General features: G+C 44.9%; 1 protein-coding gene across 1 annotated transcript in view; it reads right to left on the bottom strand.

Annotated features, from left to right (window-relative positions):
• Window positions 1–22,416, bottom strand: part of Nachralpha1 (nicotinic acetylcholine receptor alpha1) — a 138,807-nt gene extending 116,391 nt beyond the window's left edge. The window contains exon 1 of the mRNA XM_076382592.1: window positions 22,295–22,416. The gene's annotated coding sequence lies outside the window, so the exon portion shown is untranslated. The remainder of the gene's footprint in view (window positions 1–22,294) is intronic.
• Window positions 22,417–23,185: the final 769 nt, after the last annotated feature.

Genomic DNA, 23,185 nt, shown 5'->3' with positions numbered 1-23,185 from the left:
AGATGCGGTTGGGACCAGTCGATCGATTCGTTTGTCGATTGGATTCGAAGTTTGTCAAAAGGAGCGTGGCTGCTTTTGTAAGTAGAATCCCGCCGCGGGGAGACCGCAGAATTTGTCCCGGGGTAAAAAGCTCCGGGAGTGGCCGTTGCCTCGAACTCACTGCGGAAACGTGTCAAGGGGGTTAAAGAGGAGCACACACCGCTGCGTCGTGGCAAGCATTCGCGAGAAACTTCAGATCGCTGCTAAATTATGGATGGTCCCGATGGGCGCAGTCCTCCGCGGGAACTCGCTCTGAAAATCTTCGAGACTTGCATATCCGGGCGGCATTGTCGTTCGGCGAAACTTCGTTTCGTGGGCGGCGAGGGAGAGGGGCGGGGAGCTCGTATTCTTTCCTCCCGTCACGGAATTTCCGGGCCGAGCGACGACTAACTCCGCGCGCCAAGAACACGGTGAACGTGTTCGCTGAGAAGTTCCCTCGAACCGTGGAAACGATCGCTGCAACTCCTACGCTGCTGCTTGCTGCGTTTTTTCGGGGGAAACTCGAGCGGATCGTTTGTGGGAATAGACTGGTTGCGAGGGATGCCGGGCTTATGAGAGGCTTTGATGTTGGGGATTTCAAATTGGGAGAGATTTTAGGGTTTTGAGTGTTTGTGTGCTGCGATCCTGCGAGATTGAGTCGCTTTGATGTGGGAAAGTAGATTGGCGTGTAGTTGATAGAGAATCATGAGATGTTATCAGAAATGATTATGGAGAGGGACACAGCTTTGAGGTTAATTCGATTTGATCGATAAAGAATTATCGAAAATAAAAGAGAAAGAGTACAGAAAGTATAGTTGAATAATAGTAGAAGAACTTGGGTATATGAGAATTAAAGAAAATTACCTCATTGGCCAAAATTTGAGCTATACAAGATACCCCGGATAAGTGCATGAAAAACGCCCCGGATAATTGAAAGAAAGCTCTCAAAGTACTATCACGACCTCATTTTCACAGTTCTTACATGTACAATCACTTTCTTTAGTCACACCCCCACAATTACATCCACAATGACAGCTTAATTCTCAGCCCTACACCATCACACACCTAGAACTCCTCCCATGACTGTACACTTAATGCAAGCCAATATTCGCCACGGAAGGAATGAAAGGATGAAGCACGATTAATCAAAGTCACATTAACCGTCAAAGCATGTGTGTAGAAAAAGCTGAGTCCCGTCTCGTAAGGTCGTCATCGGTATTTCGGTGGAACGCGTCCCTCGAGATCCGCGCGCGCGCGTGCACGGCACTCGTATAGTCTAAAGCGCTTTTAGTTCACCCGGGCTACTGCTCCCTGGGGTATTTTCCTCGGAAGCTCGTCATATTTCCAGCCGCGCGCTGGCATGTCCCCATCAAGTACCCCTAGGCTATGCATAGTTTTACAAATATTCCACCCCTTGTCGGCGACCCGCTAATATTCCTCAGATGGCACGATGTTACGGGCAGGGACAAAAATTACCCATCACAAGAGGGACTGGGGTGGCTTAAGTAACTAAAACTTCGCGAACTCGTCGAGGGAAGAGACTGGTTACATAATTTCGATAATTAATTATCCGATGGGGTAGGCATTGTTCTCAGTCAAAGGGGCAAAGTTCGCCAGTTGTTTGAACCGCCACGTGAACCGACAGCAACAGCGGAAAAACAAATGTGAGGGCACAGAGGGGAGGTGGAGGAGGTGCATGTCTGATCTTCAAAGAATTTAATTTAAAAAAAGAGAGGAGATAAGGTGACGGATTTTTCCGTGCGATTGATTCGGGCGAGGAATTTAATGAGTCTGACGCGAAAAAGAATCGCGTCCCAGAGAGAAAGTTGGGTTCCAGAGAAATTAAGCGGATTATATAAAACTCCGCTTAACATACTTGACGCGATTAATTAAAGTCATAATCTGGATGTTACGTTAACCTGGTGTCCACGTGGACAGCCACGATGATTAATCGACCTTCCCCTCCTCTTCGTATCAAATTAACCAAATTTGTCAGAAGCTACTTTCGAGGTCGAATCTAGCGCTCGAAGACGTGTATGCAAATGAGCGAAAGAATAAGAGAACAGAAGACAGTGGAAAGGGAAGCAGCAATGTATTAGGTAAATCGAGGTAGTTCAAGAACTTTGTTCGAATCTAGTGTGAATAATGAAGAAGCTCGACGCGCAACGCGACTGCAGGGACATCCTGGCCGATGAAAGCAGGACTAGGCTATTTACGAGGCCCTAGTGGTGTGACTTACTTCTGCTGATAAATCTCCTGACACGTATCTACTTTAGTTCACTAGATTTCGCTGGTCAGGGCCTTCGAGAGACGAGCCCCCTCTACAGCGCTCAGCTATCACGTGATCAGCGAAACTGGTGTCCACGCATGCGCGTGATCGTATAGTGGGGGGACTTCCCCTCCATAACTACTCGCTAGGCGACCTTGAACGGTCAGAACTTGTGAACTCGAGTACAGTTTCTCAGGAATAGTAGATGGCGCTGTGATAAAGAACACTGTACCTTCAGGAGGACAAAGGCAAATTTTTTTCTTTTCTTTGTTTAAGTATACTGATGGAAGAGACTTCTTAGTATGGAGATTACCTACTTCACAATCGTCTAAAAAAAGAGTTAAAGCAAGGGGATAGGAGTCCCTGTGACGCATAATTGAGAAAAACTAGCTCACGAGACAATTCGAGCTACTATTCGCGATCTCCCGCAAGCACACTGCTTCCGGGATATGGGCAGAGGCATGCACTCACAGGACGCGCGACAAAAACACGTGAAAAAAAAAAAATGGAAGAACGATATCGCGGTGCATCTGGCCGACCCGCGGATACAACGTTTTCCGATAGCTCCGCGCAAGAAAATTGCAATCTTAATTGCACGGAAAAACGGCTGAATGCCGACAATTTGCTCTACATTGTTACGGGCTTTAAAGAGCGAGAAGGATACGTTAAATGGTTCACGAAACGTTTAAACGGGCCACACAGGCAACGGTGAATCGGAAAAGGCGAACAAAGCGAGTTTCCCTGGGATGAGACACTGGGAGGACCATTCGCTGCTTTCTATAGCTCATCAGAACGCCGTCACTTTCTTACGCCCTCCACCACTTGGCTCCGATGGGTTCCATCGGGAACGACCGAATCGCCCTCATGCTAAATCCAACACCGTGTCTTTGTCTGACACACGACTCTTACGAGGGGAACCTACGAACTGTTCTCGAGATTTTTGTTCAGGTTTTGTCTAGCTGTAGTGGATGTCATCCAAAATAAAAAGTAAAATATTTTTCAACGCTTCGTTTTCTTGTGTTTCTAGCTTATTCCGCGATCCAGGCCTGTTCAAGCATTTGCCCACACGGGCAGCGGAATGTCTGCTCTTGCTCGTCGGAGTAACGCGCCATATGAGTTACGTTCCAAAGAGCGGAAGGGTGGGGAGAAGCCCTACCCACTAACGTTGCGCCACGATCCCCACTCTTCCAATGCTGCTGCAACCGCTGCTACTCATGGAGACACTAGATGCAGAGGGACCATGAGGGACAATCTAGTACTGTGTCCAAGCAAATACACGGTGACCCACGCCAAGCCACAGTACAGCTGCTGCAATGGCCATAGCAGCTTGCAAGTTCGCAAAATTATATCATACATTTATGTACATACTATATTCATTCATTATATTCGAAAAGTGTTAGACAGTCCTTATTTTATATTTCTATACTTTTTATATAATGTATATACTATCTCTATATGAATATTATATGTTATACATATATCTTATGTTTACTTTTTCCTACCAAACCAAACATTAGTTACATAAGTAATCACTGCTTATCACCAAAGGCAGAACATCCAAGCAACGAGAGCCACTTCTGAACATGCCTGGTTTATCCTCCTTCTCCAAAACGAGGAGCTAGACAATCTGCTTCAGATCGAAACGAAAGCCACACACTTCTGCAGAAACATTATTATCCCTAACTGTCCTCAATCCAAAAACGAACTAAAGTAACCTAATTATCCCTAACCTCTCACAGTCTCTAGAGAACAATAAACCTAAAAACCCTTTACAAACATCTCCCGCGTCATTTCAACCTCGTTGCTCCTCTCCCTGTTCCACCCAATTACCACTCCCTCACGAGAGCTTCTGTAGCCAGGGCGAGCGGTAGACAACGCCGCAGCCGATTTCAATCAAGGAAACGGCGCAGAAATTGAATCTCCAGCCCGTCGTGCGCCCTTGCGCGGTGCCTTCGTCTTATCGCGCTGCGGCCCCGCGATAAACGAGCGCGGAAGAATCTCGCGGACGGACGGGCAACGCCAGTTCCAATCTCTCTCCGGTAATTGCAATTTATAAGAAGACCCGCGGTGAGGAGGGGGGACGGCTCGATCGCGAACAAAACGCAGGGAATCGCCGCGGCTGTTCCATTGTTCGCGGCGCGCTGAAAGAGGGGGGGAACAAGACAGCGCGGCCGCTGTATCCAGATAAAGGGGCCTCGAAAAAAATAAAGGATTACGTTCCGACGGGGCGGCGGCGAGGGGGCCACTGGGAATGGAAAACGGTCAAAGGATACGGAAAAAGAGAATTAAGCGGAGCCACAAATCCGCCGGCCGACGTCCGCGGCAGAAGAAAAAGGCACCTTAAACATGATAAAAAGTGAACGCGGCAGAGTACAATGGGGCGGCCGAATGGTCTTAAAAAACGCGGACGCCTTGAAACGGAGCGGTCGTACGATTCTCTGTGGGGATGGTCGAGATTTTTCGAGGAAACGGGAGCAAAGTTTCGAGTGCCCTCGTAGAATTTTCACCTGCTTTTTTGATACGGCGGGATGAAAAGTTTGGCACACTTTCTCAAATTAAAGAAAATGGACAGCACCTCTACAATATAGAGGATGTTTCACAACATGTGGGTCTCACATCGGGAGTTGATTGTGTGCTTAAAAACAATGAATAAAAGTCGTATAAGCACACGTCCTATCTGTCTTCATTTATGGGATATAATGAAGTTTATAAACAGGGCAAACTCAATTATCTTGTGCTTTATCGCAAATGCATACATTAGCAGTCATTTACGTGGTCGAAAGAAAGGTATACAGCCTATTATAGGTTATGTTTCATTGCAGATTATGTTACGTTCACGACCAATTACACACGTATGTCGAGTAGCACTTACTTTTTAAAAGCCTACAAACCTCGGTTGTTGGTTCTCGTAAGAGTTAATTGTCCGTTTGACATTACGTAACATCAGTACCTAATTATATTCTGGAAATAAAGTGTATAAAAATCATTAAGATGTAAGAAAACGCATAAGCATTTGAGTGAGTTCATACCTGGACAGGGCAATTATTCCCCACGCCATTTTTTAACCTAACCTCCAAGCATTGCCCATGAAGCGCTCCAAGGAGCACAGGATCGAGACTTCAAAGAAGGAAGTATCATCCGATAAAAGGTTTCCCTTCTTCGAGGATTGGTTCAATCCGCAAGACGGTGCGGATAAACGAGCTAGCAGAGGCAATTTAAACGAGTCGAACGTGCACATAAAGGGGGAACGAGCAGCCCCTAATTACTTGTCCAGCAGTTCACCTTGCCAGGCTGGAAAGTTTCAATCGTTGAATTCAGTAGCAGCGTGTGACTTTAATGGTAGTCCATGGTTGGACGATAACCGACGTTATCGTCCACATTTATGGGTTCAACGGTGCTGATGGTGGTACTGATCGCTTAATGATTCCAGGACTTTACGCGCGTCTAGTTGGTTATTTTTGATGATCGACAAGCCTCGAGGAAGCTTCCCAGGCGTGAACGACAGAGGAAAGAGGAGCAGAAAAGGGAGGAAACGACCAGCAAAAAATTGTCCTCGTTAAGCACGACGACCTCTATTTGTCCAGCTATAAAGAGCCTCATGGCTGTCGAGTGGAAGCACATCAAATTATGTTCAGTGGAGTGTCGATTCAGAGATCGATGAATTCTTGGAAAGATCACCCTAATTGTACCAACCACTATCAATAATTAACACTGATCAATTTCTACTTTTATAGAAATTGAAAAAGTACTCATACTCTACGAAACTCTGCATTCAAAATATACAAAATTCGCTGTTTAAAAAATTCTCCACTTAAAAAAACATAAACAGAGCCCTTATCGAGGGATTTCACGCGAACTCTTATCAAGGTTTTCACGAGAACTCTTATCAAGGGTTATCGCAAGAAACCTTATTAAGAGTTCCCATGAGAACTCTTATCAAGGGTTTTCGCAAGAAACCTTATTAAGAGTTCCCATGAGAACTCTTATCAAGGGTTTTCGCAAGAAACCTTATTAAGAGTTTCCATGAGAACTCTTACCGAGGAAAAACCTGAAGTTTCTCCATCGCTGCTGAGGATAGATGAAGGGTTTAAACGCGAATGGCGATCCCCTAAGACGCGTCATTTTGAACCAGGGAAGATGGACGAGGAAGCGCGTGGCGAAAAAATGGCAGGAATTTTCGGGAGGATATTCAACCAGCTCGCCCGACGAAATGGAAGAAAAGAAGTGGGAAGTGTGTAGCCAGTGCCAGCACGCTGGATCGGTGCCACATTTTTTAATTTGGCAGAGTGTTCTTGCCCATCGTGGCCGAGGATCGGCGGCGCTCGCTCGTGTCGCGGTGATCCTCGCGTTTCCACGATTTAGTGGAAAACTGCGATTCGAAAATTGGACCTCCGCTTCGTGGAACGTTGTCGGTGCCGAAGACAACGGGCGGCGTCACGAACCCAGCGCTCCCAATGTCGACGACCCAGGACGCTTCGTTTCATAGGGAAAACCGATAGTTTTCGATACAGAAAGTTATCGGAGTGCTCCCCCCCTCCCGCGGGAATTATCGGTCGTCTGGTTTCCACGGCGAAAGTTCGTCGCGAAAACAGCGCCGTCTGGCAGGCTTCCCTGCACAGTCGTGGAAGACAAAGTCGCTGAAATTGGCTCTCCTTTCGCGTTTCTTTCCCTTTTCATTCTACCGAGACGCGCCCATTCAAAGCGTACCAATTTGTCGGGGGAAAGGTTCCGCAAAGTGCAACGTTCCGTCCCTTTAAAAAATCACTGTCTCGCGAAACGACGGCGAACGCTAATAACCAGTCGCTTGATCATCCTGCCGTAAAACGCGAACAAGAGAAACTGCAAAATCAGTTTGCGCGGGCTTCGACGCTCTTTACACCCTTGAACGCAAGATATTTCTGAAAATGATAACGTATTTTTGAGTTGTCCATATGTGTGCTGAGAAATCATTCGAAAATTATTAAATATATTGTCAGATGAAAGACTGTGCATTTAATAAGTGACACTTAACTGAATATAAGATACTTTCACAGGATGATACAAATTACAACTAATTCTCGTTATATGTTTGCCAGATTTGATTCGTTATATGTTCGTAACTATTCGAAGGAAGGAAATTTCCCTTCATGTGACTTTACTCAGCAGCATTAGCTTCAGTTCAAGGAAAACGAGTCTTGCTTCCCCTGTATTCGATAAATGTTCCTAACCGAAGGACACGATGAACATGTAACGAGAGTTCACTATACCATGAAAAAAGAAATGTAATATTTTCGTTATATCTTATTTCTAAGCAAGAAAAATTGTAAAACACAGCGAAACAAGGAAATCCTACTTTCCTCAATAAGAGATACGTTCCAGCTAAATGTGAACGCCTAAATATCAGCTTTATTTATTGCTGTATCAAGAAACTTTTCAGGACAAAGTTGCACTGTTTTGAAGGACACACGTGACCATGGAAAAAATTGTTTCTCAAGGTCACGTTTTTGATATTGTAAGGTCGCTAGTATTTTTTCAAATGAATTTTCTATTTTCCATCGACGTCCTCGTTCATATGTATATATTCCAAATCACGAATTCGTATCGCTCCTGCACTGTACACACTTTCTGACAGAAATTCACTCGCGAGATCTCCCGCGCAGCGCAACGATCGTCGATCCCTCGACTTTATCGCTAAGCAAAGCTCAAACACCCATAAAATGACGGCGGCAGCGCATCCAACAATAGAATGGAGGATTCGATGTTGATGTACCGCTAAATGCATGAAATTCTCCCGACGAATTGAACAATGGGCGCAACAATAAGCAGACTGGATACACCGTACGCTCGGAGATTAAATTTAAATCGCATTACAGCTGAAATTAGTAATTATCGCCGCGGAGTATCGGAAGCGCGGGGCAAACAGTTAATAATGAATTAATAAATCGCGTCGCGGATTTAGCTACGATGAAATGTGCGTTTGCCGAGGGAAAGAGGTCACAGGGGGTAGGGGCGAGGGAAACCAAGGGACAAATATCGAGACCCTGTTCTACCAGTTCCCTCGGCGGTTTCAGACACAGGCGGGGGATCCTTTAAATCGTCACCGACACGGAAAACACTGTGCCATGGATCTGCAGTATCTCGAAAGACGATCGAGCCGTGAAAACGGTGCAACGATTAAAAATCATAAGCGAGATCGTTTGATCTCCGCGATGAAAGAAACGCCAAGTGCTTCCAGCTGGAGGCAGCTCTTTAATAAGAGATTAATATTGATGTAAAAACCCTGCCGCTTCCTTTGTTCGATCGTCGATGCTGCCGCTTTGATCCAAAGATGACCGTTTCACGTAAAGCGTCGATCTCGCGGCTTCCATCGACTCGCTCTGGGACACGTCCGCGAACAATGATCGCGACTCGCTTCGATGCTGCCGTGTGGAACATTCCTCATTAGGGAGTTGCTAGCTCTAAGAATTACGAAGCAACGATTGTCTCGCGGCTGGAGCTTGCGCAGGGTTTAATCATTTTCCCGCAGCGGAGATAATAAGGTCGCGCTAGAGGAACGTTTTAGGTTGGTGCATGTGAACTGGCGTTCCTTCAGCATTTCAATTTTTAAAGGCATTTGTTACTGCGCATGTGGCACGATTTAAAAAACGTGATTTTTTAATTACTATCAGTTTAATAAATGCACCTCTATTTATTATGAAGTTTACTAGCTGAAGATCAAAATTATAGAATTTATTTGAAAACGTCTTCAAATGTAAATTATTAATTATTTGAATAGTAAGAAGAAAATCATCTGATGTAAGTAACAACTATTTTTTAGATTAGTTATTCAAGTAAGATAAGTAGAACTACTCTGTATGTTAATGTTATGTATTCACTAAATAATTTTCTCCAAAACTCATAAAAAGTTTTTCGAACAGTAACCGGTAACCAGGTACCGGGACATAGTTGGCAACTGGGGTATCTACTTTCCAGGTTCTAGGAGTTAGCATCTTGTTGTAAAGAGAAGAAAATTATCAACCAAAAGAGACAGATGTATAACATGTAGTGTAGACCCACCTTTTGTAATACATGTGTGCTATGTTTAGAATATTAGCTTAAAATTTGCTGTTTTTATAATTCCGAAATACTAGAATTATTTAATCGTTGGAAAGAGTGCATGAAAACAAAGAATGTATTTCAGTGAAATATATGAGAGGTTGTAAAGATTATAAGTAATTAATGTTCTGCTTAAAAATACATTTTATGTGCAAGGACCTAGTGGGCTCCAACCTGAAAACTGCGGGCGAGGTGGAAATTGTAACGAGACTGAGATATAATGAGACTTGTATTTAAATAGCAAATTGTATGTAAGAGCACGGTTGACGTTGCCGCTGTAAGGGTGGCTCTGAAATGTAGTTTAAACCAGTGGATTGTATAGTCAAGTTAATGGAATGGAGTAAATCAGTCGTGTGTACACTAGGGCGAGGTTTTTGCTGGAAGACTGTGTACCTCCGCCGAGAACAGTAAGCCGAGCGATTGCACGAACGATAATATTCTCAATTAGGAGTTCTCGCCTTTATATACCCTTGCTCGTCCCTCGTTTTACAGGTCAACATGTTTACATCCCCCTTTATGTACCATCGACGTACTCGCTCGATGTTGTTCACCTTGATAGGCAACAGAGTCGTCCTGGTTCAATGAACAGAAAAAATTCTCAATCAAGGGGGAGGATTGTAGACTAGTGAATATGATTAGTCCTTTTGAAACTCCTGGCTACTGCACCCTAGGATCACTGTTCACACAAAGGTAACACAGACACACACGTACGTGCATAGACACAGAATTTAATCATCGGTTTTTTGACTTTTTCGAACTCAGAGGACCTCTAAACGTCGAGAAATGCAAAAAAAAGTCGCGGAGGGTGGGACCGAAATTTGCATTGACCAATAACAGTACTTCTCCCCTGCTATTATATTATAATAATGACAGTCGAGAGAGTAACAACCAGGGGGTAAGCAGAGTAACTGGGGGTTTAAGGCAACCTCTGCGCGAGCTCATTAAAAACTAACAATCGCGCGATTTCGTCGTAGGTCGTGTGTATGGTCGGTTTTAGCGCGAGGGTGGTGCATCATTCAGGATTATGCGCCAGTCGGCAGCGTGACCGAGTGGGTTCGCCAGGAGAGCCTCGGCCCACAGGCTGTTCTGAAATTCTTATTTTCTCATTTCCCTGGTTTCCCAGGGACTCGGTCAACACGGTCAACGCCGGCTCGTTCCTCGTCCCAGCGACAGGCGACGTTTAATACTCTCCGCTGCTTCTGCAGCGGCGGTGGCAACGGCGAGCCTGGATGAAATTATTATTTCGAAACATTTGCATTACAAAGTGGTGCATCGGTGTGCGCCGCGGCCCGACGAAAAGGGGCGAAAAATGGAGCAGCGACGCGGTGGATGCCGCTCCTCTCGGCCTCGCGAGCAAAACACACTGTGTGTCACTTCATACCGAGGGGCAGGCTCGTCCCGCTTTAAACCCGCATTCGCGACTACGCTGGCAATAGCCTCGAAATGAAAGATGCAGCCTGTGCACGATAACCCCTCGCGCGGATGGAAATCCCTTCGATCAATCCAGCTTTCGTGGATCCACCATCGCTTTATCGATCCTCGTTTATCGTGGGCTTTCTGTAATTATAATTCTAGGGAGACACGGTGAGACACTGATCCCCCAGCGGAGGAGGTACCTTTTGCTTAGCTTGAAAAGATATACCATTGCTATATCAGTTTCTGTGTGTGAGGAAAATAGGGACTTTTATGACTGACAATTCTACCCAGCTATAGAGAAAGACAGTGACTACAAAAACATGTGATATATAAGTAGAAAGTTATGTAAATTGTAGTGTAGACCCACCTTTAGAATGTAAGGTTGAAATTGAATAAAATTAAAATAAGTGTCCAGGTACCGGGACATGGTTGGCAACTGGGGTATTTACTTTCCAGGTTCTAGGAGTTAGAATCTTGTCGTAAAGAGAAGAAAATTACCAACCAAAAGAGACATATGTATAACATGTAGTGTAGACCCAGCTTTAGAATGTAAGCTTGAAATTGAATAAAATTAAAATAATTGTCCAGGTACCGGGATATAGGTGGCAACTGGGGTATTTTCTTTCCAGGTTCTAGGAGTTAGAATCTTGTCGTAAAGAGAAGAAAATTATCAACTAAAAGAGACATATGTATAAAATCTCTGTTTTCTCTTTACTTTCCAGGTTCTAGGAGTTAGCATCTTGTAAAGAGAAGATAATTATCAACCAAAAGAGACAGATGTATAACATCTCTCTCTTCTCTTTTCAGAAAAGTTACATAACTTCGTTATATAATATGCAGTGTAGACCCACCTTTAGAATGTAAGCTTGAAATTGAATAAACTTAAAATAAGTGTCCAGGTACCGGGACATAGTTGGCAACTCTGGTATTTACTTTCCAGGTTCTGGAAGTTAGCATCGCGCAGGAGAAGAGAATTACCAAGAGAATTCCCGAAGTGTTGCGTTGGGGTTGGCTAAGGTGAATTTGAATACGGCAGTTCAGGTATCAGTTCGAGTGAATCGCTCGAGAGCAATCGATAAAAGAAGGCAAGGAAACGAAGCGCTGTGTGCACACACTCGACGTTGAATAAGCAATTTCATGATTGCACCGCGGATCCATCGAGCCCCCCGCGCGATTCTCCCGCGTTTCCGCTAATTTTTCCACAATAATACGATTATGCCCTGTGTCAATTGCACGACGTGCAACGAGTCCCCCCCAGTTACGCCGCAGGAACACTCGATGGCGAATGTTTGTCGTTCGAAAGATCGAGCAGGAACGATTAGCGAGTCTCAATACAAGGACATCGACGAATCACATAATCGTATTAGACCAAACTTCTATACTTGATCTGCCCCTCCTCCATGGCTACACTAAGCTCCAAGGATTTTATAATTCATAGCACACTACTTATTCACTTCCTTACTTATTTACTGTAGTTCATAACACCCTCGTTATATGATCATCACTAGAGACATATATCGTCCACGAAGCTGACATTTCTCATGAAAATCTCCTTCAAAATGATGGAAATCGCAATGTACATGTATTGAATAAAATCTAATGAACGTATACGTAGTTCATAACACCCTCGTTATATGATCATCACTAGAAACATATATCGTCCACGAAGCAGAAATTTCTCATGAAAATCTCCTTCAAAATGATGGAAATCGCAATGTACATGTATTGAATAAAATCTAATGAACGTATACGTAGTTCATAATACCTTCGTTATATGATCATCACTAGAAACATATATCGTCCACGAAGCAGAAATTTCTCATGAAAATCTCCTCCAAAATGATGGAAATCGCAGTGTACATGTATTAAATAAAATTTAACGAATGTATATGTAGTTCATAACACCCTCGTTATATGATCATCACTAGAGACATATATCGTCCACGAAGCTGACATTTCTCATAAAAATCTCCTTCAAAATGATGGAAATCGCAATGTACATGTATTGAATAAAATTTAACGAACGTATATGTAGTTCATAACACCCTCGTTATATGATTATCCTCAGGGACACATATCATGTACGAAGCACAGAATTCTCACTTCCCCTGAATTCTATGCTGGATACAGTCACATTAAAAGGAAAATTCCTTTCTAAGTGGTGGACATAGGGATGCTCATATATCGAATAAAATCTGGCGAACATATATCGAGAACTTCCTATCTTTTCTATTTTTGGGACTACTACTCTAGCTACAAGTTCCAAGGATTTTCAGTGACAGTGTTACGCGAGTAACAATTAATAACTGGAACTGCGTCGACTCGCCAAGATCCACGATTTTGCGAAATCGGGTCAAATCGAAAGCACCAAAACCGACGATACTTCGTCGATACTCGACGCGGATTGAAACGCTGCTTTTGACTACGATTGCGTTAAACTAAACGACAACCCGATTCTCAGCGTCATCCGCTCGACATTTCCGCCCAGGGGAAAATCATAATTCGGAAACAATCGTGACAGCCGCGGAATTGCAATTTGGAGGGCCGCGCGTCGCGAGGAGTGCGTTGACGACTGTTACACCGGGAGGAACAACAGACATTCGAAACTGAGAGGAAAGTTGGAAGACGTGGAACGCGACACGAGTGGAGATCCAGGGGTGGCGAATGTTTACCACGTAGCAGGATCGATGAGGACTGGTTTTGGGATAGGGAAGCGAAGGGCGAGCGGCGAAGCAAGTGTTTCATTATTGAAGGGAATTGCAGGAAACTGAGGGATCGAAATTGTGAGTTCCTCGAGAGAATAGTGTAACAATTAGTATTATTAAATTTCTAATAGTGGACAAAGTGTGGCTTTCATAATGAAATTAGGATAGCGAAAGTTGTAGATTCATTGACAAATTTTCTGAAATAGGTACATATTGTTAAATATTTAAAAATTATTTTTATTCGTCTGAGCAAGTATTTCTAATTTTTAGACTGGCTTCGGTAAATTTAATGAATTATATTCGAAAGTTGCGAGAATATTTTATCAGAGAATGTGGAAAGAGATTAAAAATGTTGTCCTCTACTCTGAATGGAATTTCTATTTGAGTAGAAAACCTAAAAAATTTTTATATTTGAATAAAACTTCAGATGAGATACGCTGTAAATTGTGTTTGAATAAAAATTACGATTAGAACGAGTTATACATGCATGACGAATAACCTTTTTATTTGAATGAAGATTTACTGGTGCAAGATTCATATTCATTTCCAGTAATAAAAATACAATCGCATAAAAAGTTATTCATTACTCATGAACAATTCGTTTTATTGGTAATTCTTATTCATATTTTTCCCGAAACAGAATTCATTTAAATGGACAACTGTATGATATAACAAGTTAAAGCAATGATAGAAACACGTATAGTTTAACCATTGACTCTATCTACTTCAAACCAAAACTCTTCTCACTCCTTGCAAAACCATAAAAAATTGTAGCCTACATTTTCCATATTTTCCTAAAATTCTAGTGTCTAATTCTAATTTCTTCCAATGCTTTCGTTTTATTTTTCATCATGCAGTTTGATTTCAGTTAAAAAATTTGCCACGCGAAGCAGAAAAATAAATAAAACGATCGCAAACAGTGGTATTAAACTCCAAAGTTCGGTTACTAAAAATAAAGAATTAAAACAGAGAATTTTTTACGATCACGTTTTTCCAATGGACAGCGACAGGATTGATCTGTGTCACAACCGTTCGAAATATTGCACGGCACAGTCAATAATCAAGGAAGTGAAACGAAACAGTGTACAGTCAGCCGCTGTAGACTCGTGAAGCAGTCGATCAAGTGGAACAAGAGTGTGGTTAATCAGACGTGCCGCAGAGCGTTCTCGTACGGTTAGCCAAGTGGAATAAGGACGGTGCGTGGTCAGACGCATTAACCAGGAAATCGAAAGTGCGCGTTAATACTTCTGCCCTCCTCTCGACAACGACTGCACCGAAAACTATGGAAATAAATTCGCGTCCAGATCGAACGAGAATGGCACCAGAGTAAAATGAGAGCTCTATGATCCCAGGGGGACGACAGAATGCAACCATAGAGCCCAAACGCTTCCATCATCCAGAAATTAGCGAGAACCTGTCATGTTCTTCTCCAGTGACGAGCTCTGTCGCAATATCTCGGCGGGATTACAACGGTCGCGTCGGTTCGTCGCACTCTATCACTCAATTACGTTCGAGTAAGAAAATGGAGCAGTGCGGTGGGTGCGGTTCACTCGGTTACGTGGTGTAACGCCACCAGCACTTTACAGTGACCGACCAACTCGGTCGCTTTAACCTGTATATACCCTACTGCCCAGTCGCTACCCTCCAGGTTAAAAAAAGGGGGAGCGCGAGGGAGGGAGGAAGAAGAAGGAAAAACCGATAGAAAGTGTGCCTCGACTATTAATTATTGGCAGGCTTACTTTGGCGCCATTAAGTCCGTGGATTTCGATGGCGCGCGATTAAGGGATCCACTGTTCAAAAACGATCGATCGGCGAGCTGGTACAGAGAACGAGACTTATTCGTGTACTTCTGCCGACAGACAGCCACTGAAATATAAATATTGGGTCTCCTGGAGAGCACTTTACGTACGTGGGAATTTTAATTTGAGGCCAGAGATGATACAGATTTAAATTATGAAGTATATGAGACACACTTCTGTCTCTAAAAATATGAATGCATTGATACAGAATGGTCTCACTTGAAAGCAAGTAATGTACCCAAAAATATTAATCTAAAAAGAAATAAAAAATGTAGGCAAGAAGAACTCTGTGGAAAATAGGACTCTGGAACGAGCAGGAAGATTGGACCTTCATAATTGATGAATGCAGAAATCTGTAAAGTGTGCCCGCGAAAACAAACCCATAAAACAGACCACGTGTTCAGATGAAGCAAGTTATTACCTACTTTCCATGCATAATTTCGAATCACCATTATATCGACGTCATGACGTGACTTCGCGATTAGAATGGCGGGACTATCGGAAGCTAAAATATTGGCGCAGCTGCAACGATAATATTTGCCAAACCAGCAACTATTTGCGAACGTGTTCACGGAGGGACGTAGGAGGCGCAAATCGTTTTGATTCGCGATAATGCAGTGTAACTCGACCGAGCCACGGCTTCCATTAGTTTCAACAGCGTGTTAGATGCGCGTTTAATCGCGCCTTTGTCCCTTCGAACGCGTGTCGCTAATTTTACGCCCACATACAGCGGGACCGTTTCACGCGTTACTACGCTGTGACGCAGATCGCGATAATATTTATGCTGTTGAACTTCATGTTCCTGAACTCAGCTACCTCTGACATAGACTACTGCCTCGATACATGTTCGAGGTTCATATTCTCCTGAATTGTTCTTTCACTTTACTGGAACCTCACTTGGAAAATTTAGTAGACGAGTTTCTTAATCTCTAAATTCTGACTGATTTCAAGTCGTGGACATATAACGAAACAAAACTGTATTCCCTCGATACTAGTCACTGAGAAAGAGAATTAAAAATGCTACTGCCAAAACTGGTGCAGAAAACTAATATTCTATGTTCTACAAGCGCAAGTCGTGAACATGTAACGAAACACAGTCATACCAACATGACGACCCTTTCACTGCGTTCAATCGCTCATCAAAGGTCACAATTTACCCGAACACTTAAATTAGGTTATCGTTGCAAATTCAGGAGGCAGCGACGCCTCCCTCGACCCCTCCCGAAGAGGAGTCGCCAAAAATTGAAATCTAATTTCCCTGGACCGTATCGCGTGCTCGTAACTCGAAAAGCGAAAATGAACGAATAAAAGCGCTCCAGCTATGAATACTAATTTCGCGGTTCCATTCGACGTAGGTATTCAATGTCGGAAGATCGCAATCGAGCGGATTATACGGTCAATAAAAGCGGGAATTCGGAAGAGTTCGACGAGGGGACCTCGATTAAAAATAGGGGTGAGGCTTTCGAGCAAGGGGGTGTGAAAAAGAATCACAATCGCGGGGATTATGCTATAATACGTTAAGGTAATCCGAAGAATGGAACACGAAATCACGTTGAAACAAAGAGGGAGCACTCTTATCAAGGGCCGACGTTTTCTGAGAAATAAATTGGACGAAGGGAAGAGGAATTTCGGGAGTGGTTAAAAATCATCGTAAATTCTGAGTAGCCTGGTCGAGGCAGGCCGTGGGCCACGGACATTGATCTGTTACCCCCCTCTACCCTCTCCACCCCAACCCCCTGGTTTCACCCTACGCCCCTTACATTTCCTGGCTCAATTTTTACTCCGCGGTTGCCAGCCAGTAACCTGATTAAACGCTCCATATAATTTAACTCTGTTTGCCCCGCTCCGCGAAACAACTTCTGCTCCAATTAGGTGTTAAAACGTAGGGAATGGAAGTTGACAAGTATGCATTTTCCCCGAAGCGCATCAGGGACGCGACTTTATAAACTTGCCACCAATCTCGTCGCGCCCTCCACCCCCGACGTCCCTATTAAGCGACAATTCGCATTCCCGTGTTGGCAGGAACAACAGCCAGAATTTTGCGAGGGTAATAATTAATAGGGGTGGGGTGAACACTGGCGGACAGTTTGAAAGAAATTGCCTCTATTAAAAGAGACGTGTTTTATTAGCTCGATTATGACGGGATCAATGGAGAATGGAGGGTTGTGCTTTTTTATACGCAAAGGTGCCATAGATCGAGGGGAACGGTGCTCAGGTTTGATAGCAGAGTTTCTATCTGAGTGTTATTAATCGTTCGCGTGCTTGGTGATGCATCGGTCAATAAATACTGATGCTGCTGAGATCTCGTATTCTAAACAATAGAAGCAAATCAGAGCTGACAAGTGTACCTCGCGTTCAAGCGTGGGATTTTTTAGTGTCTTTTCGGGAATTGAAAGACGAATCACGTTTTGCATCATGATAGAAGGTATGAAGAAAGAGAGAGAATTTAGAGCGATCCATGGCCCACGCGAACGTTAATTCGAATATAAATTACGTCCCACAGAACGGTGCGTTGCAGAGTGGATCATAAATTTGAATAATATCAATATATCCCGGCCACTGAATCACGTTCTCGTCAATCCTGGACGAGACGATTGACTGACGATGACAGCCCTCTCGCCCCTGATACTGCTTCATACACCATGGTTTTGCATTTAATGACCCACTGCGTTATGGAAAAACTAATCAAAAAAGCACAGCACGTGCATCCTTTGAGCTGTCTGCTCTAGACACCATCAAATAGCTGAAAAGGGAAAGTTCGACCGAGTATTTATAGCTTTGACAGTGTGATCCAAATACCTACAAGCGATTTTGTGGAATTGGGGCTTAGAAAACACTGCTGGTAGTCTACTATTGGGAGAAGCTATATTTGGGTTAGATTTGAGTTAGATCAAATTGGATCACTCTTACATTTCCATTAGGACTGGGTTAGGTGAAGGTCAGACTTCGTTCACTAAGGCCCATTTTGAAACTAGGACCTAAGATGACTCAATGGATTGCCAAACAGCACCTTTGGCTTTAGTACTGCCAATATTCTCTGATCTCGTCTTTCATAACATAACGTCTTAGTTTAACTTTGAGTATACAGGTCTAGGTTAAGTCCTCTGTTAGGACTGGATTATGTCTGGATTAGATCCTCTGTGAGGTATTGGTGAGGTCTGGGTTAGATTTCCTGTTAGATCCTCTGTTATGGCTGGGTTAGGACTCTGTTAGGCTTTGGTTAGGTCTTTTATAGCAAGTCGTCTGTTAGGTCTGGGTTAGGTCTTTATAGCGAGGCATCTGTTAGGTCTAGGCTAGGTCCTTTTTATAGCAAACCATCTGTCAGATCTGGGTTAGGTCCCTTATAACAAGCTGTCTGTTAGGTCTGGGTTAGGACTTCTTGAGAGCAAGACATCTGTTAGGTCTGGGTTAGGCCTTCTTGAGAGCAAGTCATCTGTTAGGTCTGGGTTAGGTCTTCTTGAGAGCAAGTCATCTGTTAGGTCTGGTTAGCCCTTTTTAATAGCAAGTCGCCTGTTAGGTCTGGGTTAGGCCTTTTTAATAGCAAGTCATCTGTTAGGTCTGGGTTAGGCCTTTTTAATAGCAAGTCATGTGTTAGGTTTGGGTTAGGTCTTTTTAATAGGAAATCATCTGTTAGGTCTGGGTTAGGTCTTTTTGATAGCAAGTCGTCTGCTAGGTCTGGGTTAGGTCCTTTTATAGCAAGTCATTTGTTACGTCTGGGTTAAGTATTTTTTATAGCAGGTCATTTGTTAGGTCTGGGTTAGATCCTCTATTGGATGCTCTTTCAGGTCCCTTGTCAGGCTCTTTGTTAGCTCAAAGGTTAGGTCTATACTAGGTTTGACATGAGAACGATCCCTTGTAATGTGCCTAGTACGGTACCATTCTGCTCCTATCATAGGATTCATTTAACAATCACTAAATCTAGGCCAGCCATAAACCAGATCTATGCAATGCCCAGGTATGTATTCATTCGATCTGAATTATATCCTCAGTCGCGAAATTTCTCATAAAAAATCGAAACAAAGAGTAAACACGCAATATTTCCTCGCAGGCATCGCAATAATATCCGCCTCCGAAAAACCGATATTTCATCGCGAAATTGAATCGTAACGCGGCAGGATAGAGTGCTTTAATCAAGGATTCACCGATAAAATGACATGGAAACGGCATCGTTCCGGAAGTAACCGCCGCGTCAGCAGGTTTTGACCACTCGGTCCCGCATTTCCATGGAGACCTGAGCTGGACCGACGCGACGGATGCGTCAGGCGTCGCCCGGAAGCGTCGCGGTGACGACGAAACGTCCACCTCGATCGGCCTGGAGACATTTCCTCCCCCGCGGCGGCCTTGAACCCTCTCTAAAACTGAAAAACCATCGTAACGTCCTCTCCGCCATCGACGACAGTTAAAGTCGTTCCTGAGCGAAAAAGCGGTCAACAGATTCGCGGATTTCCATCGCGACTTCCCGATCAAACAAAATAGCCGACGATTCAAATTTATCGACAACTCGAGCGATCAGGAAAACGCGCGCGGGGTTTGATCGACGTTTCGCGGATGCCGCGCGACAATTGCGATTGTCAGACAAACGATGATGGAAACCAATGACCCCAGAGGCTGTTTACGGTTCTGTAAACGCGTCAGGTGGAGGGGGGAGGCTCGAGGGGTGGGTCACATCGCTCAGGCACGCGAATCGATCTCCGTCGAAAGAGGACCAGCGGCGTTAAACGCGAACGCTTAGCGTTAACGTCGCTGAAACAAGGGAGGAATTATCCACGACGAGCGTCGTTATAGTCGTCATCGCGATCCACCGGCGCGGCCGAACGAAGAGATTAAAGCGCGTCTGCGGAGGCATAAGCGATTTAATTATGCGCGAATCAGCGTTTACGACGGGCGGTTAAATTTCCGCGACGAATTGCGGTTCGTGTTGCTCAATGGCCGAGGGAAAAACACACCCCTGGCGAGCTGCGCGTCGGATCGCGCGAAAACAGCGTATCCCCGAGAGGAATTTCGTGCTGATCGATTCCCAGGGGACGAGGTGGAAAATGCGTCGCGTTTCGCCGCGACGCGAGTAAAGCGTTTAAGGGATGATGAGCGACGATGATTCTTCGCTCGGAGATTGCAGCCGGTGCGTTCCATTTGCAAGTTTGCAGATTACGATGAAAATATCGGGCCGGCGAGGGAAACGCCGACCGAGAGGAACGGAAACGGGAGCGAAAGCGATAGACAAAGAGGGTGGCCGAGGGAGGGAGAAAGTGGAAGACTACGCCCAGGACCACGACACCCTCTTGAAAGCACTTCAGCGTTTTCGCGCGTTTCCATCGGAGCTTTCGGATGGCTTTCCCCGGTAAAAGTTCGGGGAAGAAGCAATTTATTCGCTGCCCCTCGCTAAAGACACGCCACCGACGAGGAAAAACATTTCCACTCTGTATTTAACTAGGATTTCGCGTCAGCTCGCGCCTTTCTCGAATTGATTCCCTTCGACAACTGGGATTAAAACAGGAATTTCCAAAGATTGCATCCCTTTCGACACCTTCACTCTTTTTTTGTCGTATATACCGAAGGATAGATATTGGTAGACGCTAAGTGGAAGATCGAAACTCCTCGACAAGCGCTAATTCTATTTATTCCGAAATTTTTGACATGAGGAGGAATTTTACCTTGACAATGTTGCGCAAGATTTGCTTTGGAGGAAACCGTTTGGGACTGATCGAGAGTGGAGAGAATTTAATTACGCGCTCTCGTTTTCCTGGTAGCCAGAGATGCGTGACGACACCCTTAAAATTATACGTTTCACTGGGCTAATTAAATTAATTTAGACACGAGTTTCTCTTGTAAAACTGTCGTGGGATTTTTGTCCCCCATTCGCGCAGGGAGCATGTTACCCCACTCGCCATTTCATTACTTGATTAACAGTGGCGTTTGTAAATATCATTTATGATGCGATGCATCAATATAATTGAAAAGATAGTGGCTTGAAAGATACTCCGCAGCGGAACGGCCCGTGATGGAAAATGTAAACAGTGGTTGGGTGATTCGAAGAGGATTACGAAAATCCACGAACAATAGCCGGCTGAGCGAAAATACGCAACCACTAACCGTTCCCAGGAAAGATCATACTGTGCTAGAAGAATTTATAGCTCTATTCTAATAGTAAACAACGTACGATTCTAATGGCACGTGCTCACGCCTCCGTGAAACGTAAACGATCAATATTCGAGAGAATGACCTTCCTCGAGAGCCACTAGAATTCAACGATTCCTACAATCGCCAGTTCTATGGAGGTCTAACAGATTTCTGCTTGCTTTATATTGGAAGACAGTACAGTGAATTCTCGTTATATGTTCATCACTCGAAATCCGCCAGGGACATATATCGTGTACATGGCAAATTATTTTCATCTTCCATGAACTCGAGTCGATTGTTTTGGTCGAGAAGAATCATATTTTGGGAGTTATAGCCCCACCCTTAAGTGGTGGGGATAGCGATAAACTTGGAACAAACAATGTCTGGGGAAGGTATAACGAGAACTTACTGTATCATATCAATATCCATGAAATACTGTCTACCCAAGAGGAAGATATCTTGTGAAAAATATTCAATACAGTGGTAGCAAAATTTTCATTTTGCTTGGTCAAATTTTCACCAAATCTGAGTTTATACCTTAGTCAAAGTCTACAAATAGAATTCGTGGCTTTAAAACAACCCCAGACTTTAATCGAGACAGAAATCCACAATGCAGAATTAAAAGCCAGCATTTTCAATCTCAAAAAATGAACATACGTATACGAGATATCCCATTTTGGGTAATCACCAACAAGCAAAATCCTCTCTAACTGGCTCCACTCTTCCCCTTCAACGCCATAACCCAAAAGCACCGTGTCCATAAACGCGAACGCCAATGTGTGCATTAACCTCGATAACGACGCATAATGCCAAAGGATGTCGGGGGGCAACATTTTTATCGGGCATCCAGGTAGCACGGAGAGGACGTGTTTAATAGAAAAAAAAAATGGACTCACGTTGCTCTGCCGGCGGGTGGGCACATTGCCCGCGGGCGTCGATGAGGAGTAACGGTGAAGGACGAGCTACCGTATCCCGGGCGTGCTGTGTCGCGAGCACGAGGACTTGGTGCGCCGTGCCGATTTACCCGCAGCAGTCCCCAGTCCTCGTCGCGTGGACGTGGCGCACCCGCACATATCCCCCACGTACTCGAGCTCGTCGTCGTGGTCGTGGTGGCCGCCGGCGTGACCGTGGTCGCGTCTGAGACAGTCGTCGTCGTCGTGGGGGTCGCGCGTCAGACCTGGACACGTAACCGTCGCGGTCGTGGTCGCTGGCCAGTCACCGTGGACACCTGGCCACCGAGACGGTGACGGGGCCCAGCTGGGTGGCCGACAGTCGACCGCAGTGCGGGCACGAAGCGGCTACCGGCCGGCCGGCAGTGGATGGGCCTAGCCAGTGGCACACGAGGCTCCCCGATCGGTAGACGGCGCACCAACACACCAACACCCACCAGACGCGGCACCACCGATGCGAACGAATGATAGCCCCGAGAAGAGACCCGGACGGCACAACAACAGCACTGATACTAACGAGTAAGAACCGGAGAGGCGCCGACAGCGAGCGTTGCCTCCGCGCTACCAGGCCTGCGATGGCCCGAGACCGTACGAGCCAGAAACTGCGGCACCGTTTACAGCAAGTATAGCCAGCGTCGTAGCCAGGATCAGCGAGAGGCTGCTCGATGCGACAATGTTTGCTACCCTCCACAGGTTCATCGTCATCTGCCTCGGCGCGATCCTCGTCCCCGTGCTCTTTGGCGTCAGCGTGGTCAGCGTCGAGATGCTTGTCCTGGTCGTTCCGCCTCGCGGTCTGCTCGTTTTCGGTGCACTCGTCATGGCTCTCCAGCAGAGAGG

Source organism: Calliopsis andreniformis, chromosome 7, assembly GCF_051401765.1.
Source record: "Calliopsis andreniformis isolate RMS-2024a chromosome 7, iyCalAndr_principal, whole genome shotgun sequence".
Taxonomy (NCBI): domain Eukaryota; kingdom Metazoa; phylum Arthropoda; class Insecta; order Hymenoptera; family Andrenidae; genus Calliopsis; species Calliopsis andreniformis.
Note: the sequence above shows the minus strand (reverse complement) of the source record. Positions and strands in the feature narration are given on the sequence as shown.